Genomic DNA, 5000 nt, shown 5'->3' with positions numbered 1-5000 from the left:
ACGGAAAAGTATACCGTCTTCTCTGAAGCTTTAAAAAAGTGTCAGGACGACTTCCTGTCACTAGGGATATTGTAATGACAAGATATTTAAGTTCTCTTTTTTCATACCTACATTGTTGTCAGCCATGTATAATGTATTTTTGTATGCCATGAGTGTTCCTAATAGTGATTCGGTAACAGAATCCCGCATTTACTTTGTGTGGAACATTTATTAAGTTAGAATAAATCCAACTCTCAAACCTAAAAGCAAAGTGTTCCCTTGGTTATAGAGCTTTAAGCTTACATGTTTGTGAAGACAGCTTTAACACTGTCATCATCACTAAAAGCCATTGTGTTCAAATAAAAGGAAATAGGATAGATGTATTATTTGGATAATAAGAAATAGTGCAGATTTTTTTTTTTTTTTTTTTTTTTTTTTTTTTTTTTTTTTTTTTTTTTAAAGGAATTGTAAAGATGAAGTCATTTTAATATCTGAACTGAAGTTGATACTGTTTTGAGACTGAGACAACTGTGTTCTGTTTAATCTGGTCCCAATCCAATAAGCTGATCTTTTCGTGTCACTTGCTTTTATGTTAACTTATTTGATTAACCACGAAGTGTTCCAAGAATGGAAATAACCTGAGAAATTTCTGAAACTAAATTTGTAAAACGAAAGGGTTTCAACAGGTATTATTTCCAGGTTTTCAGAAATCTTTAAAAAATAACACAGTTAAACACACACATTCAGCTGAAATACCTGAAATGCAAAAATACCACCATGTATATGGTATAAAAGTCAAAATGGAGAGTTATAATGGTGCTCCTATATTGTTTATTGTGGTTGTGAAGATGTCAGCCCCATTTTGGTTAATTTGTCTGATTGTGTAATGACATATAACAGTATTTAATATTTTACTATTAAGTGTTCTTTACATTTTTTTATACAATATGTACACAGAAATTTATCTTATCAGGACTTATAGGAAATTATAATATATATAATGTGAATTCACCAGATGGTATTTTTGTAAGTAAATTGGTTTTGAGAAGAATTACTATACTGGAAGCATTTTACATTACATTGCAAAATCCATGACACTTTGTCAACAATTGGCTATCTATGTTAGGAGAAAAGAAAAATATGAAGCCAAGATTCTCAATGTTAATGCCTGCAATATTAAAATGAACACCTGTTCCATTTATTTTGATTAATGTTTAAAATCTGAGATTAGCTTATTGTATATTCAACTAGGAAAAAACAAACATGATTTGGCTTTTTATCCTATTATAGTTTTGTGAGTTATTGTGTCTTATTTTTACTGTTGTTGCTAATTTTGTTGTAGCTAGAGAGAGAAAAAGTGCACAAAAATAGTTATAAATACCTGTTTCACCTTTGTTATTTTTTATATCATGGATTTATTCATGTTACAGCCTATAGGCCCAATGTTCTAGTGCCAAAGTTGTTAGTTTTAAGATTTTTTTTCTTCCACTCTGCCTTGAATCTAAAATAAAAAATACATATAAAAAGAAGCACAAGTCCATTTATTAACGTATTATTAAACTAAAGATTAATAACATTCTTCAAACTGGTGCCTTTCCTCTGCCTTTTAACAATAAAAAAAAAAAATCATTTAACAAAGTTGCAGTTTTATTATCCCGGCAGGGAAACTCTCAAGAAATTTGAGGAAAAGACAGAATAGTTATTTTTCATTGAGATTAGCTTTTTTTCTACTTTGTATTCGAATTTACATTTGTGTTGTATATACATTTAGTCTTCGTGTGTTTTCCATTCATGTTATATATTGATTTGGATTTTTTTTTTTTTATTACAGGATTTTAATTTCATGATAATTTTGATATTATTTATGATTATTCAATAAGTATAAAATATACCAACACAAATTTGCAATGATATAATGTCAAGTGTAATAATTACAATGTAGATACTGTCTATAAAAAAATATATTACAAGTTCATATCTGTTGCTCTTCTATTTAAAAGAGAAAATTCTTTTATTATGGTATCAAAGTTTTGTGTATGTTAATCATTACTGCTATCATCATTATCACATCACTGTAGTCATTACTTTTATTTTATTTTAATTATGATATCACATCACCATTGTAGTCAATATCTTATCATCATCATCCTGCAGAGGAGGAATAAAATTCCTTCTGATAAATGTGAATTCAATTATGTCCTAAGCAATATTAGTAATGCAGAGAAAATACAACAAAAAAATGCATGTTTCTTTTTATAATGTACGTATTGTTACACCAGCCGCCCCACCTATCACCCACCAACACCAGGCAGGCTAGGCAGGTGATGTGCTTAACCACAGGGTCGTGAACACAGAACAGCTCCAAAAGGCGCCTAACACCACAGCGGCCCAAAACACCATGAGGCGAGGCAGGGCATGAAGGAAACACCCAATAACATGTCTTTCCTTTATTAACCCATTACCAGCGGATGGCATGATTTGCTGCAAAGGTAGAGTCGGTCATAGATGCTGATGGCACCATGCAAGACAATGTAAACCAGCCATCCTACTGCATAAATATGCAATTAAAACTGCAACCAATGGGTTAACACTAGTTCTTCAGTACACTATTCTATGGGCACAATACAGGGGGAACCAGCACATTACACTGCACAATACAGGCTTATAACAGTTCAATGGGCCAACACAAGGTATCTCAGGTCAATTAAGGCTAATTAATTAATTAGTTAATTAAGGATTTTGATTCTAATATCATAATCTTGCATTTTGTACAAAGTTTACAATGACACGAAACCTAAAACGACTTTCAACAGTACATAGGCTATTTGTCTTTTTCTTATTAGAGAATATTCATAACATTTAATTGTGCTGTGAAACCTTTTATAGAAAAAAAAAAAATAATAATAACACATTTTATAAGGAAATGATACAAAGACATGTTTCAGTGATATATAGATAACATAACTTTTATACATTGGTCAATGATAAAGCAATTAAAATGTGTTAATCACTTGGCAGGATATACAAAATTACCAATTAATGTATAATCAGTATTTGTGTTTATACTTTTCATAAATTCTTTTCATAGCTGGTATTTCATTTTCTAATCATGTTATTTCGTTTTCTAATTTGTTTTCTACTACATCTGTCATATTTATATATAATATGCAGTGACTGTACTCAATATTTTGTATGTTATTAATAATACTGCTATGCCAGCGGGTCTCTGTCTCTGTCTAATCATGTGTCAACATGATGTAAGCTGGGCAAACATGACACAAGGGTTGGGGTGAGAGGAGCGGAGGAACAAGGCCCAGGACAGAGGCAGTTTGGTGCTCCTGTTGTGAAAACCTTACACATGCCCCTTGTGACCTGACGAAACTTGTGTTGGCCCATTGAACTGTTATAGGCCTGTACTGTGCAGTGTAATATGCTGGTTCCCCCTGTATTGTGCCCATAGAATAGTGTACTGAAGAAGAACTAGTGTTAATAAAGGAAAGACGTGTTATTGGGTGTTTCCTTCCCGCCCTGCCTCACCTCGGTGTTTCCCCGCACAGTTCTGGGTTGCTGTGGTGTTTGGTGCCTCTTGGAGCTGTTCTGTGTTCACGACCCTATGATTAAGCACGGCACCTGCCTAACCTGCCTGGTGTTGGTGGGTGATAGATAGGGGCAACTGGCATAACAATAATAAGAAGAAGAAGAAGAAAGAGAAGAAGAATAACAACAATAATAACAATAGTATTATTACTACTAATAATAATACTAATAATACTAATAATAATGGTATTAATAATACAAATAATAATAATAGTACTACTATTAATATTCCTAATAATAGTAATATTAATAAAACAATAATAATATTACAACCATCTAAGTAATATTTCCCAAATATTAACCAAGCAAAAACATTGGCACTGTAATTCTCATGAAAATAATGATCCTACGGCCTCCGAGAGATCAACTAACAAATCCCAACTTGTCAAGAAACAAGAAATTAAAGACTGGTGTACCCAACTCTACCACCAATATCTGAGGTAGTCATATGCTTACTATCTTCAAGAGATGAAGGAGTTTTTTAACAGATGAGTAAGAGTGTGGAATAAATATTTTTTTATTGGATTCTATAGAGACGAAATGTTACCTACTGGTTGCCTAGAGTTGGGTAATTCCTGTAATATATTAATGCAATCACTACTGAATCAGGTATCGTGTGTGTGATATATATATATTCTCTACTGTATCAGGTATTTTGTTTGTAGTTAATACATCCAGAATTGTACTGTCTATCATATTCAGTACTTTTTATGCAGTCAATATTCCTACTTCCTGAATCATATTAGTAATGACTCTACTTTAAGTCAGGCATTTAGTCTGGGCAAGAAAATAATAATAATAAGTACTCAGTCAAAGGATAAAATATTTGGCAACTCTGCCTCAAGATAAAAAACGCAACATTGAAATACGATTTTCATCCTGCAACAGCCTGGCAGAAAACCTAACTAGGCACAAGTTCTTGGATGATGAGACAACTTCTATAATTGGCAGATGACAAATGTTCACACCAAGAGCAAGCAGCTGGAACAGGGTTTGCAATGTGGTAAATTTAGACCTTGGCAACTGAACAGCCTTTTATTTTTGTGTAAAACACCCACACAAGGACCTGGCTTTAGAACTCTACTTACACATATGACCCTTACAATTTGAACTTGGAGTATCTCTGATTAGTGACTACTTCCTTATCAAATAATATTTGTACAATCAGACAAACTGCCAAAAGAAATCATCTTTTGACCTGCTTTGCACATACATAGTAGTACAGCTATGTTATGGAGAAAACCAGTCCACCTTTTCACAAAAACAGAAAGGGAAAGACTGACTAAATATAAATGATAAAGATGTCAATATTGCCAGACTAACAGTGTTAGCAACATGAAAAGAATATTATACATGTTTGCACATCAGTTTGGAATATCATGAGTGTCATTTGAGGATAACACTTTTCAAGACATATATAGCAG

General features: G+C 32.5%; 2 protein-coding genes across 8 annotated transcripts in view; one reads left to right on the top strand and one right to left on the bottom strand.

Annotated features, from left to right (window-relative positions):
• The window catches only part of parvin (beta-parvin), a 22074-nt gene extending 20457 nt beyond the window's left edge, over window positions 1-1617 (top strand). For all 5 annotated transcript variants that reach the window (XM_086533652.1, XM_043032051.2, XM_086533650.1 and 2 more), the window contains one exon: window positions 1-1617. This exon is cut by the window's left edge and continues 713 nt beyond it. The gene's annotated coding sequence lies outside the window, so the exon portion shown is untranslated.
• A 2978-nt stretch (window positions 1618-4595) lies between these two features.
• Window positions 4596-5000, bottom strand: part of LOC122263571 (uncharacterized) — a 6306-nt gene continuing 5901 nt past the window's right edge. For all 3 annotated transcript variants that reach the window (XM_043032056.2, XM_043032058.2, XM_043032057.2), the window contains exon 5: window positions 4596-5000. This exon is cut by the window's right edge and continues 653 nt beyond it. The gene's annotated coding sequence lies outside the window, so the exon portion shown is untranslated.

The sequence above is a fragment of the Penaeus japonicus genome, unplaced genomic scaffold, assembly GCF_977035675.1.
Source record: "Penaeus japonicus unplaced genomic scaffold, GWHDUDI00000001_assembly GWHDUDI00000039, whole genome shotgun sequence".
Taxonomy (NCBI): domain Eukaryota; kingdom Metazoa; phylum Arthropoda; class Malacostraca; order Decapoda; family Penaeidae; genus Penaeus; species Penaeus japonicus.
Note: the sequence above shows the minus strand (reverse complement) of the source record. Positions and strands in the feature narration are given on the sequence as shown.